Source organism: Cynoglossus semilaevis, chromosome 10, assembly GCF_000523025.1.
Source record: "Cynoglossus semilaevis isolate Cse_v1.0 chromosome 10, Cse_v1.0, whole genome shotgun sequence".
Lineage (NCBI taxonomy): Eukaryota > Metazoa > Chordata > Actinopteri > Pleuronectiformes > Cynoglossidae > Cynoglossus > Cynoglossus semilaevis.
In genome coordinates, this window is record NC_024316.1 from 617,013 (window position 1) to 630,699 (window position 13,687).

Below are 13,687 nucleotides of genomic sequence, written 5' to 3' on the forward strand. Positions count from 1 at the left end.
ATGTCTTCTTCTTTCTTTTGGAAAATGCACGTCCAGTTGCCTATCAACATTGAATGTGCTGTAACGTTTGGTTTTGTACAACAAGTGATTAATGCTTATACGGTGAGACAAAAAGAAATGTTGTGAAAAATGCGTCAATATATATAGTGGTCCCTCTCCTATCGCGGTAGTCACGTTCCAAGACCCACTCACAAGTGGCAGTGGTGGCAAAATCCTGGACGAAAAACAAACTCCAAACTCCAAAAATTAGCAGCAATAAAAGCCCAAAAAGACAGAACTGACTTTGGAGCACGAGAAGAGCCAACAAGTTAGCCGAACAACGGGCGAGTTAGCATCAGTAAGATAGAATGCTGTGGCACTGAATCCAAGTGGTGCTCAATTGGGGAATTGGGAAAATCCGCGAAGTAGAGGCGAGCTATTTGGGAAAATCTGCGAAGTAGAGGCGAGCTAGTTATTACATTATTCACCCTTTACAAACCTTTCCCCACACTGTTATCACAATTATACGACAATAGAGTTGTAGAATGGGGACGCAGAGCGACGTGAACAAGAGTGGCGGACAGACAAGGGGAGTCATCCAGGTCATCTTGTCCAAAAAGAGTTACATCGAGGGCAACTGGACGGAGTAGGTTTCTTGAAGACGTTTCACCTCGCATCCAAAGAGGCTTCTTCAGTTCCTCGATGCCCTTGATGTACCTATTTTTGGATATGATGTGATACGGTTGACATGTTGTTACTTCTGCAGCCGATCAATGTCAGTAACAGTGCTACGCTAGTGGTACGCTGTTGTTGTTGGATTCATCAAAAACACCGGACATGATGGTAAACTGTCTGTTGAACTGCCAATAGATGGTATTGCCGTGAGGTTTCTCTTGATTTTGAGAATAGCGTGGGAGTTGTGTCACAGCCATTGGCCAAGGTGTAAATTTTGGGACACGTCATCAGTAGTGTACCTTTGAATCACTGGCTGTTTCAACCTTTCAACACTAGACACCCTCATCAAAGGCGGCCAGCTACAGGGTGATCAAGCCTGTCCCAAACCCGACAATGATGTTGCCTAGTGTTTAAGTTGTGTAGCTCATTACTATGCAAGGCGATTTTAGCAGGGGATATACTATGAAATCCAAAGGAAATCACAGCTGTAATTGGTTATTCTTGTGATGAGCCATGTGATTTGATCTCAGACGTGACACTGGCGTGGTGCCTCTCATTGGTCCAAGAAATGTTTGTGCCTATGCATCGTCATCATCGTCATCGTCCTGTCTACTTCTCCCTTATAACTTTAGAATTAAGCTATGAGTCGTCTATGCGGACCTCCATGACTTCCCCTCCTTCTCCCTTTCGCTATTCCTCTTTTAGTCCAACCGTCACTTCCCCTTTAAAAGGCAGAACCTTCTGTCTGGATTTGACCATTTCTATGTGACTCTCTCTCATCTATCTTACATGACTGTTAAATAATAAACTCATGGTTACGGTTCACGGCTCTGCCTTCACTGATCGTCTTCAGGTCAGATGAACCAAACAGTTGGTCTTATCATCTCTGGGTTTTAACAGTAACTATAGTTACGTTTTTCCAGGTGACAGACATTGTTAAGAAATGTCACCGCAGACAACTTTGACTAGATCAGGGAACTTTTTAACTGCGAACTTTTGTAGCTGTATTACATGAACAGCGCTAAATATCGCATAAGGAAACACGTGACTGTGAGGGTTACTGCCTTCATGTTGCCCTCATTTACTTCTGTGCATTACTTTTTTTTTATACAATCATATTAGAATGTTTACGGCATGGTTGTAGCATCACGCCTTGACCTACAAGGCTGGCTTAATTTTGTATCAACTTTTGGTGATTTAGTTGTTGATTCTGTTCGAACGAACCTGGTTCCTCCCAGGAACACCTGGCACTCAGGTGTGGACTGTCATTGATCTGCCTATGCCAGCTAACCTCTGCAAAACTCTTTATACCCTCCCGCATGAATATTTAATCACAAAGGAACTCTTTAATTATACATAAGAAAAACACTTAGCTGCTGGCTACATGCTACGCTAAAGCAACACACACACACACACACAGATGGAGAAGGACTTACAGTGACATGTCATTCGGAAACGTAGTTTAACCACCGTTAGCTTTGGTTACAGCATTAGCATTACATTAGCATAAGCTCTGTCATTAAATATATACTTTTTTTCCGCAAAGGTTTCTTCAATTTTTGCAAGGTGATAATAGTGATAAATGTCTACAACTGCCAACTTATCATGTGCCAGTCACTGAGACCTAATTTAACTTCATGTCCTGAGATGTCATTGTTAAAAACATCGGTCATCTGGTTTCTTCGAACCAAAGATCACGTCTCACTGCCGCTGTCTGCTAAAAACGGACTCACTTTTTGTTAACATTAAACTTTTCTCCAAATTTTTTTTTATTCAACTCTTTCTACTTTTATCATTAAATATCGAGCTCGAGCAAATGATTGTACATGTGACGATCCTTACCGTAACACCCTTAATTGAGACATCTCTCGTTCCTACCTTTACAAACTAGTAGAAACCAGCGTTTCATCCTTTTTGGCTCTGAATCTCAGCACTTGCTCTTGAGGAAACTGGCTATACCAGGGGTGGGCAAACTTTTGACTCAAGGGGGCACAAATATTTGACAGTGGGGCTGGGCCACGAGCCCATGGATGGACTTTTGGTGTGAACTTGAAGATAAATGACATGTAAGTCAGAAATACATTTTAGCCTTTGCTACAAGTTTGGCGGGACATATTGAAAAGCCCAACGGGCCATATTTGGCCCTCCGGCCATAGTTTACCCATGCCTGGGCTATACTGTACTACCTTTACCAGTATGGCAGCACAGTGCCTAGCAACATGTCTTGCATTATGCTACTGCAGACTCTAGACTGCTGTGGTGATAGGAAATATATCCATCCATCCATTTTCATCCGCTTATCCGTTACCGGGTCGCGGGGGCAGCAGTCGCCACCCAAATCACATTGCATCGTACCAACCCCCCTGAACCTTCCTGCAGGTGGCTAGTCCACTGGAAGGTACCAACTGCCCTAACTGGGATTCAAACTTGCCCAGAAGGTGAACCCTGGGGTTCCACACCAATAACAGAGACATTGCCTCTGGGCCAAAGCGCCACTAGGAAATATATATATGCGCAAATATAATATGAAAGTAAAATTTGCCCACGCAACCATCGAAGCACCATGGTCCTGTCTCCTGGTCCTGTGTTGACATCACTCAATTTGACTCCTGTGTCTGTTGTTTGCGGCTGGGAAATTAACTCTACTGAGTGGGATAACTGACACCTACTGGCGGGAGTGTGTACATCAATATTACCAGTGTGTCAGAAACATGGTGTTTGAGAAGGGTGTGAATAAATTGATAACTGAAGTTCCTGTTCTGATCAATACCAGGCGTTTAACAGTGCCTTGACACCATTGTAAAATTGATTATTTTACAGTTGTGTCAGTCGGCTTGTCAGTCTATATAAGGCGTTCCCAAAGTGGGCTGCGCAGCGCCATTGCAAAGAGGAGGCATGGAAGGAGTGAATAAATGAAATGTAATGCAGCATATTGTCCAATGCCGTACATGTTTAACAAGAGAGTGTTAAAAAAAAAGGATTGCTTGAAGGCGGTGTAAAATAAATATCCGGTAATAATATTGTAATGGACGGTGTTATTTTTCATTCTTGCTCTTGTTTTTGCTATAGCCCGGTTCGATCTCCCCACACACCAGATCTTATTCCTGCCAACCTTGAAGGCGGTGTGCATGAAATGGACTAGCATGAAATGGACAAGTTTAATATGCATAAAAACAGTCACATTTAAAAATGTATAAAATAGATTAATAAAATAATAAATTATTATTTAAATAATATAAAATAATTATTTTTTTGTGTCGGGTCCGAAAACATTTTTATGAACCAAAGGCGGGCCCCGCAGCGGAGGTTTGGGAACAACTGTTTATGAACCAAAGGCGGGCCCAGCAGAGCAGGTTTGGGAACAACTGGTCTATATGTATATATATATATATATATATGTCAGCCAGCATAGAGTTATCTACTCCTCTGCACGAATGAATGAATGGAAAATCTTTCCCGCAGAGTGTAAATGCCAACATATGTACAACAAGCAACAATAACTGAAAGCATTGGATATATACAGTGCGAGTCATTGTGCTCATTTGTTAAAAAGATGAATCTGAATCATTTCTGAAATGATGTCATTGTACAAAACAACAAACACACCAACAGATGTGTGGAAATGTTTGTCCATCCGGTTGTAACTACTGCAAAAGACAAAGAGTTCCTTTGGCCGAGACACAAAGAGGAAACACAATCTGCCCCAGCACTTACCTAGAGGAAACACACACATACGTGCATGCACTGGAGCTGCCACTTAAACAGGTGAACGGCATCTGACCACAAGCTGAACCAAAAACCTTTGTCTGTTGCTGTAAATAAAGACAGATGGACATAGGAAAATAAGATACAGTAGACAGCCAAGAAAGGAAGGTAAGAAGGAGACAGTTTATAGTTAGGAAAGCAAGGACATTGGTAGGAAGATCAGTAGGAAGGTAGTTCCCTCGTAGGTCTTGTTGTCGTAGCTGCACTGACTCCAGAGCTGACGAGTCATCTCCATCTTTATGAAAACAGTGCCCTCTAAATGCTATGTGGTGAATGAGCGTACTGCACACTGTTGTCTGTGAGTAGGGCAACCTGAGTCGACTTCCTTGTCCTGAGTCGAGGGCATGGCCTCCAATTGAGCAAGGGCAGTATTTAAGCTTCAAGCACCACTCGGATTCAGTGCCACCGCGTTCTATCCTACTGATGCTAACTCGCCTGTTGTTCGGCTAACTTGTTGGCGCTTCTCGTGCTCCAAAGTAATTTCTGTCTTTTTGGGCTTTTATTGCTCCAAATTTTTGGAAAGTTTGGAGGTTTTTTTTTCCATCCAGGATTTTGCCACCACTGCCACTTGTGAGTGGAGCACCTGGTACCAAATCAAGATTCACCATCCCTTACGCTTTGTCCCCACCATCGTTCTCTCCACTGTCTGCTTCTGGATCCTCCTTCTTTGGGGGTATCAACTGACATGTAACAGAACGAAAATGTAACAAGACATGTAGGAGGATGGGTATAAAGGTAAGAAGGTGGGTAGGTAGAAATCAATGACGAAAAGAATGAAATTACACAATATTATATTATGTAGGAGGATGGGTATAAAGGTAAGAAGTTGGGTAGGTAGAAATCAATGACGAAAGGAATGAAATTACACAATATTATAAATGTGTTATTCATATTTCTATCTTTGATCCAACTTCTGGTCTGTCGCCCCCTGCAGACCACGTTTGGTTAAAGTCTTATTTACATGATCGCTGCACAATGACTAGCCCTGTACTTTAGTGTATTCATTTGTTCTAAAAAAAAAAAAAAAAATAGCAGCCCATTGATGGTCTGTTGACTTCAAACAGATTGTCGATTTTGTTTACCGGAACATTCCAAAAATATCCAACACCATTATTTGACTCAGTCTGAAATATCACAGCAATGGCCCTCACATTCAACATGACAGAGGTGTATAATAAGTAAAAAATATTGCATTGTTGTACCTGAGTACGTGTTTCATGTGTCCGCACAAATCCCATTTCATTGATGGGGTGACAAAATAGTCTCCCTCTTTCTCTCAAGTTTGTAACTTGTCTTGCAGGGTTGAGTCCCGAGCATGTTTAAATTTCTAGTTTTAAACAATGTTATTAACAATGATAGAAATAGTTCTATCACTGTTCCACATTAGTCAACATCCTACCTGTGTACGGGTTTTTGTATGTTTAACAACCAATACAGTTGGTGATACTCCTTATATGACCTTATGAAACTTACATCAATTCTTTATGCCCTGATTTCAATGATCATAATAATCATAATAAGTATCGAAATAAGTTCTAAAACTAGAAGAAATACCTGCAAGAATAATCAGACAACGTTTAAGAATTCTTAAAAATATGTCAGTGCTTCCCACAGGATTTTAGAAGACTGTGGTTTTGGAGGCTGGGGGGGCAGAGATATTGATTATTATCACTACTTTTTATGGTCAAATTCAGTGGGGTTTTCCTTGTGGAAGCCAAGGGAAGGCAGTGTAGCTGTCATTTAATAAAAACAGCCTCTTCTCCTCTTCTATGAAAACAGTGCCCTCTAAATGTTGTGTGGTGAATAAGTGTACTGCACTCTGACTTTCTTGAAAATGTCCCCATGTGGTGAAATGAGACTGGCGGGGCCAAATGGGAAACGCCATATATATATATACATATATATATATTAGAGATAAGACAATATATGTATATATATATATATATATATATATGCCCTATCCCTGTGACCAAGTGACTTTTGTTTTTTTTTGCACTTTGTAAATAAACCTGCTGCGCCTGAATGGAGTCTCCCTTGTGCTGCATTTGTTGTCCTGCCTGACTAGGAGGCTCTGTTGGCCGAGTCAGATACCAGCCTCCCCAGTGGTTCCGGAGGCGATGGTCACTCCACCAATATAGTGGTTTCTTAGGCTGCCACTCCTCCAATGGGTTTTGGTTCTACAGCAGACGCTCCCTCTGTGATTCTCCATTCTGCTGCTGACACTCTTAGGACTAGGTCGTGGATCAGCAGCAGATGGCGCTATGGACGCTTTGACTCTTGGGGTGCCTTGGTCTAGGAATGGGACTCCTATTCAGAGACATAGGCCACCCTGGACCAAGGTACAAAAGAATCCGGGCCAAGGGTTAGGGTCGTTGGGCATCACCTGTGTCTCTGTCATTAGCCTCACTCATGTCACCTGGTGCTGTGGGTATATAAACCTCTCTCTCTCTCCCTCACAGTTTTGTGTCGTGTTGTAGTTCATGCCTCGAAGTGTGTGTTTTGGAAAGGTCCGTGCCTTGTAGTTTATGCCTTGTTCCTGTGGCCACGTGAGTTTTTGTTTTTTTTGTTTTGTTTTTTTTTTTTGCAGCAGGTAAATAAACCTGCTGCACCTGAACAGAGTCTCCATTGTGCTGCATTTGGGTCCTGCCCGCTTCCTGTCGCGATCGCACGTAACAGTATCGGAATAAAGGAACAGTTCAAATATAACATGCAGCAGCCTCAAGTCGCCTGTGTTCACTCAGACTGGCAGTCAGACCATAAAAAAAAACCCTTGCTGGACCTATTGTTTTTTTTCTCTCAGTGTCTGTGCAGTTTATTAGTCCAACCGCTCGTTATGATATTTGGATCTGAAATTCTTTATACGCTGTCATGGTGTATTATTAGCTATTGAAATCCATCCCAAAATTGTAGTCCTGTACTTTTATTTCGACGTGGTGTCTAGGTGTAGTGGCTGTTTTTTTTGTTTTTTTTTCTCCCCCCACTCCAGTTGTTTGCTTTCTGTGCGCGCCAGCGTGTTGCTGTTTGTGACTCACGCCCCTTCTTTCCACTCAGAGCGCACGCACGCACGATGTGCGGCATCGGGTAAATAAACTAGTGGAGAAAGGAGGAAAATGGCTCTCACTTCAATCATTCACTTTAAAGAGGCAGCTCTTGGAGCGAGAGACCAATCTATCGTGTCCAACGTTCACTTGTCTTTTATGATCGTGTGTTGAAACGGGAGCATAAAGTAGGCAGTCAAAGAACAAGAAGTGGCAATGAGCAAAAGAGAGAGGGAGAGAAAGAGAGAGAGAGAGAGAGAGAGAGAGAGAGAGAGAGAGAAGAGGAGGGATGTGCAAGCAAATGGCAGGAGGTGGAGCCAGAAAGAGGGAAAGAAAGTGAGTGAGAGAGCGAGAAGAGAGAGAGAGTGAGTGAGTGAGTGAGTGAGTGAGTGAGTGAGAGAGAGAGCAAAAGTGTGTGAGAGAGGAGGATGACAGGAGCTGTGGTTGTTGCTGCAGCAGCAGATCAGGACACAGACTCTAAAACAACAACACGCCTCCTCATCCACCTCTGCCTCCCCCTCATTCTCTTTGCCTTCCTCCTCATCTCTTTCCTACTCCTGGAAAAAAAAAAAAGCCCAAAAAACTTGCCTCTGCCTTTGTCATCATCATCACCATCATCCTCAGCTGTGGTAAGTAGGATAAAAAGTGCTCCAGATACATCTGAGACAGCTGAGAATAGAAAGAGAAAGAACAAGGAGAAGAAAGAGAGGAAATGAACAGGAGGAAGAAGGGAGCGAGGAGGACGGGACGAGGGCAGAAGATGGGTGGAGGTAGTAGGAGGAGAGGCGAAAATAGAATCAGAGTAGAGAAACTTGTTCGGGGGTAAATAATATCATTTTAACAGACCAAAGGAGAAAAGATAGAAAAAGTAAAAAAAAAAAAAGAGACAGGAAGGGAAAGTAAAAGATTAGGTTGAAAAGAAAAGAGAGGAAAAAGTGGGGTTTTTTTTGTGTGTGTGTGCGCGCGTGTTTGTGTTTTTGTGTGTGTGTATTGGTCGATGTAATCCAGGGCCATGAATTAGTGATGAACTTCTCTGTTTGCTATTAACAGTGGTTTAGCGTTCACGTGCACGCACGCATGTGTATGCGCGCACACATCCACTCATTTACTTTTTTCGTTCATGCTTTCGTTCGAAGCGTCTTTTTCGGGTTGGTGCGTGCGTAACACCAATATGTTCACTAACATCGAAATGGCGGTTGCGATTCAAAAAGCAAAGCAAAAAAAAAAAAAGCAAAGACTTAGACTAAGAGCATGATGATCCTCGGTATTTGTCGCAGAAACATAATCAACCGTCTTTATTAAGTCATTTGATCAACGTCACAAAATCAGAGACGAGTAAAGATGAAAATAAATAAATGTATTAAATGAGGATTTGATCGTTTTAATGATTCATTAATTACACACGAAACTTACTTCGGTGCTAACCTGGTGACCTTTAGACCCTATTTGTGCGTCCTTGTGACTGTCTGACTTCACCTCCGCCTTTATCGCAGCCAGTGCTCTAGGGTCATGGATGTCTGTCATGTTTTATTACTGGCTCCTTCTTCTCCTTCTCCTCCTCCTCCTCCTCCTCCTCCTCCTCCTCCTCCTCCTCCTTATTATTGTCTTCTTGTTTTTGTAATAAGGTGATACACTTCCACTCCCAGCTCACAATTGGATGTGTATCTGTGTACAGAAATATGTATATACATGCAAGTAAGACATGCACAAAGCCACTGGTGTCGAAGTGAAGCGATGAATGTGAAGTGAATATACAACAATGTCTGTTTGGACTCTAACTCCACAATCATTTGTTTGGCACTTTAGCACACGGGTCCCCAACCCCTGGTCTGGTGACCTGGTGTCCCTTTACTTTTTTCATTCAAATATAATCTGGCGATGTTTTCAAACAATAGTTCATTCAGACGTTTTATTCTGAAATTTGAATGATTCTTCAATGATGGTGCGGTAACACCAATCAGCAGTAATGGCTGACACCAACCGACCAGTCCTCGGTACAAAAAAAGCTTGGGGAACCGCTGCTTTAGCAAACAGTGGTTCTGATTGGGTCCCACATATCCTTTAAGTCCATCACAACCCAATAGAGTAGGAAGATTCCCACGGAGGATATTAGCGCTTTTCCGTCAGTATTTGTCCAGCAGTCACATCGTGTGAGTGTGTTCTTACCATGTTATGATATTTATACTTTCTTTTAAACAACCAGTGCTGACTTTTTGGTCTTTTATGTAACATTTCCAGAAGTCTGTACATTCAGCTCCATGTGCTCAGTTTTCAACAGCTGTTCAAAAGATCAGGCTGTTTTAAAGGTTTCCGACAAATAAAACTGCTAACAAAGGCTTGGCCTGACACATGAGACCGGAATCATTCCTCTTCAGCGCTTCATTCCTGTCATTTATCAGCTGATTCAGGACCTTCAGTCAGTTCATGGTGTTCATATCATTGTCAACAAGAAAAAAAAAAATTGACCTACTTTTGGTTTTGATCACCTACTGCAGTTCTAAAATTGACCTACTTTTGGTTTTGATCATCAGTCACCTACTGCAGTTCCCGCTTCTTTGACCCTCTGTCGATTTATCTGCGTGCCGGATGGACGGATTTAGTGTTTTCTGGACTGATGATATTCCTTTTATTTATGATAACCTTCACTTGTTCTTTTAAATGTGGACATTAAACACCAAAAGGGTTTGAAATTATGATGTCAGACATCCAGATTTTAGTTGTTAGAATCTTGTTTTGATGTAAATACATGTGAGGTACAGGACTTCTGGGCCTTAGCACCTCAGATCCGAGATGTGACGCTGAAAGCTTTTGGACATCACACAGTGGCCGTCTCAATAATTAAAAACGCAGTGTATTATTGACTGTAAATACATTCCTGTATTTACAAGCTGTACCGTTGAGGCAAAGATGGAGCTGAACCGAGAGGCAAAGCCCTCGGTCAATCTACGTTGCTACCCTCATCTATGGTCATGAACTTTGGGTCGTGACTGAAAGAACAAGATCCCAGATACAACTGGCCTAAATGAGCTTTCTCCGCAGGGCGCTTCCTTAGAGTAGAGCCGCTGCTCCTCTCCTTTGATAGGAGGTTTGGACATTTAAATAGTATGCCCCCCCCCCGGACACCTCCCTTGAGAGATGCTCCGGACATGTTAAACTGGGAGGAAACCCAGAGGAAGACCCAGGACGCACTGGAGCGCCCGTGTCGCTTGGCTGTCCTAGGAACACCTTGGGATCCTCTCAGAAGAGCTAGAGGAAGTGTCTAGGGGGGGAGGGAAGTCTGGGTGTCCCTGCTCATACTGTTGTCCCCGTGATGCGGCACCGGATACGTGTACGTGTTCTTAGGAGGATAGTTTTAATTCTGAGTTTAAGAAAATTCCGAAGTCCATTTAGGGCAAAGGTGTTGACGTAACTTGACGTGACTGCAGCAGTTCATCCGCTGCCATATTGTTGTTCTACATCTTGCCTCATCTACTACTAAAACATCCATCTCCGTGTCCTCTTTCACTATCCACAAATCTGCGCTGGGATCTTCTTCTGTTCCTCTTGCCTTGCGCATCCATCTCCAACATCTTTTGTCCAACATTTTCACTCCCAACATCTCTCCCTGGCACTTGTCCATACCATCTCAACATCTCTTTAACTTAGGGTACACTCACAGTAGGGCCAGTTGTTCCACACCGTGCCGAAGCACTACTATCCCTGTACCTCGCTACGACTCACGTTATCCGAAAGGGTCAAGCCTGCCGAAGCCCAGTTGCCTCGTCAGTGACTGCTTTCTTATCGCGCATGTGTGACCAAGTGTACCGTGGTTTGGCCTCATTTTTCCAACCATCCCAAAGCAGCATACGCTTACATTAACCTTAGAATCTGGACTATAGGGGGCAAACATGCTTGACATTAATATGATGACCCCAGTATGAGTGTACCCTTAATCTCTGAACTGATAACCAGGGCTGTTGTATTGAGACCCCGATCTCCTCCTAATGCCTGGAACTCTTCTCTGCTCTCTCCCATCTCATGTGATCAATAGCAGGACAACAACATGTCTCCTCTCTGTGATCAATGAGGCAGAAAACAGGAATTTGATCACTCATTGATGCGGATCAACGAAAGCATTCTGATTACTGATCAAAAGGCAAATTCACTGGCCTTTTCTTTTATATACTGATGTGATCTGGTGTGGCGCTTTGGCCCAGAGGTCATGTCTCTGTCATTGGTGTGGAACCCCAGGGTTCACCTCCTGGGCAAGTTCGAATCCCGGTTAGGTACCTTCCAGTGGACTCACCACCCGCAGGAAGGTTTAGAGAGGTTGGTACGGTGCAATGTGATTTGGGTGGTAACTGCTTCCCTCGCGACCCGATAATGGATAAGCGGATGGATGGATGGATGGATGTGATCTGGTCACATTAGCAAATTACAAGGAAAAGGAAAAAAAGCTGCAGGACTAAATGACAACTGCTTTGTTTGTTTGTTGATCACACCTGAAAAGGAACTATGGAACTCATGGGTACCATAAGGCATGGTCTCCCCCCCCCCCCCCCCCCCCCCCCCCCCCCCACACACACTTTGGGAACCACTGGTTTCAATCAAAGCTTGTGTTACATTTGTTCACTCTGTTCTCCCCTATCAGTGATGTTTTAGCTCAACCAACAACCAACCAACAACCAACCAACCAATTTAGCAAATGTCCATTTTATGTGACATTTTAAGTCCGGCTGGTTTCAAGTGTTCTGGATCTTTGTACCCTCACCAACAGTTTTCTAGTCAGATCTCAGGACAAATTCTGGACTGCCCTGCAATTTTTTTTGATTGGTTGCTGATTTATTTATTTTACAACTTATTGAAAGCAAATTCTTTTGACCACTTAGCAGATTTTACACAAACATGACTCAGTAGGGTTGTGTATGTGTGTGTATGTGTGTGTGTGTTAACCGATGCTGAAATGAGGCAGTCAGCCAGAAACCATTCATTCATATTTCATAGACACACCCACTAGAGAAAATCTAATGCGGGAAGGACAGATGTGGTCTTGCACTTGGGTGAGCGGCCATGTGAGTCCGGTCACTGGTCAGTTGTTTGGATTGTAACCCTTGAAAAATCATTAAACATAAACACACATGTCGCACAAACCTGTTGTTTTTTCTAGCCGATTGACACGTGTTCTGTAAATTCCCTTTATGACTTTATGTGAGAATGATAGACAACAATCTGGACAGACACAGAGGGCTGAATGGAGAAAAGAATGAAAGGAAAAAGTGGTTGAACAGATAAAGGACGAAAAAAAATGGAGGGATGTTTTTTACACCTTCTTTAATCAATTAATGAGGAAAAAGTGGTTGAACAGATAAAGGATGAATAAATGGAGGGACATTTTTTTTAATCAATCTTTAATCAATTGCATTTGTAATTAAATCTTGGTTTCTTAAGTCTCCTTTTTTGATTTGACATGTTTCCTTTAACCGTTCTCCTCATATGTCTTATCTCCTTTGCTCCTTTACTTATCTCCGTTGCTTCCTTTCCTCCTGTTTTTTTCCATTCGCCCTCACCTCTCTCTGTGTTTTTGTGTTTCCTGACAGGACGACCATACATGGGTATGAAGTAACAACCTAAGGATCACTTATCCTCTTCCGAATCCTGGGCCTCCCCCTTACTCTTCAAACAAAGCTGCTGTTTCTTCACCACTTAAGCCTCCCTGACACCAACAGAAGTGGGAGAAAGAAGCAGAGCATAGAGAGACAGAAGGAGAGGAGAGAGCGCGGAAAGAAGAAGATCCTCCCTAACCACAGAAACACTTAGAGAGAGGAGGAAGAAATGCTGTGCTTCTGTTGAGGCTGCAACTTTAAAGAACCATCATCACAATTTAATAAGTATTTCAAAGGCTGCAAGGTCCTACAGATACAGGGCGGGCTCCAGTTAAACCAAGTAACGGCAAGAAAGAGAGGTACTGCGAGAGACTGAAGAAAACACTGAAGAAAAGCTTTAAAACTTTTTTGTTTTTTTTTGTAAATGTGCAGGAAAAACAGGGAACAATGACCGGAACCAAAAAAAAGAATTTTTACTTGTGTTTTAAAGTTCTGAGCTAGGAAAAACTGCATAGAAAAACCCACCAAACAAATTTAAGTTTCTGCTCTGAAAACCAGAGAAGAAAAAAAATAAACAGAAAGAAAAAAAACTCCTACAGAAAAAGCGTCACCTTTCACCTATCAGCTCGACTGTTTAATGCTGAAGAC

The 13,687-nt window shown here is 42.7% G+C and overlaps 1 long non-coding RNA gene across 1 annotated transcript; it reads left to right on the forward strand.

The window, feature by feature from the left end:
• The first annotated feature begins 8,031 nt into the window (after positions 1–8,031).
• On the forward strand, positions 8,032–13,424 carry LOC107989139 (uncharacterized). Its single transcript, XR_001760639.2, has 2 exons — positions 8,032–8,086; positions 13,034–13,424. It is a non-coding gene; the product is annotated as an uncharacterized LOC107989139 (long non-coding RNA).
• The last annotated feature ends 263 nt before the right edge of the window (positions 13,425–13,687 follow it).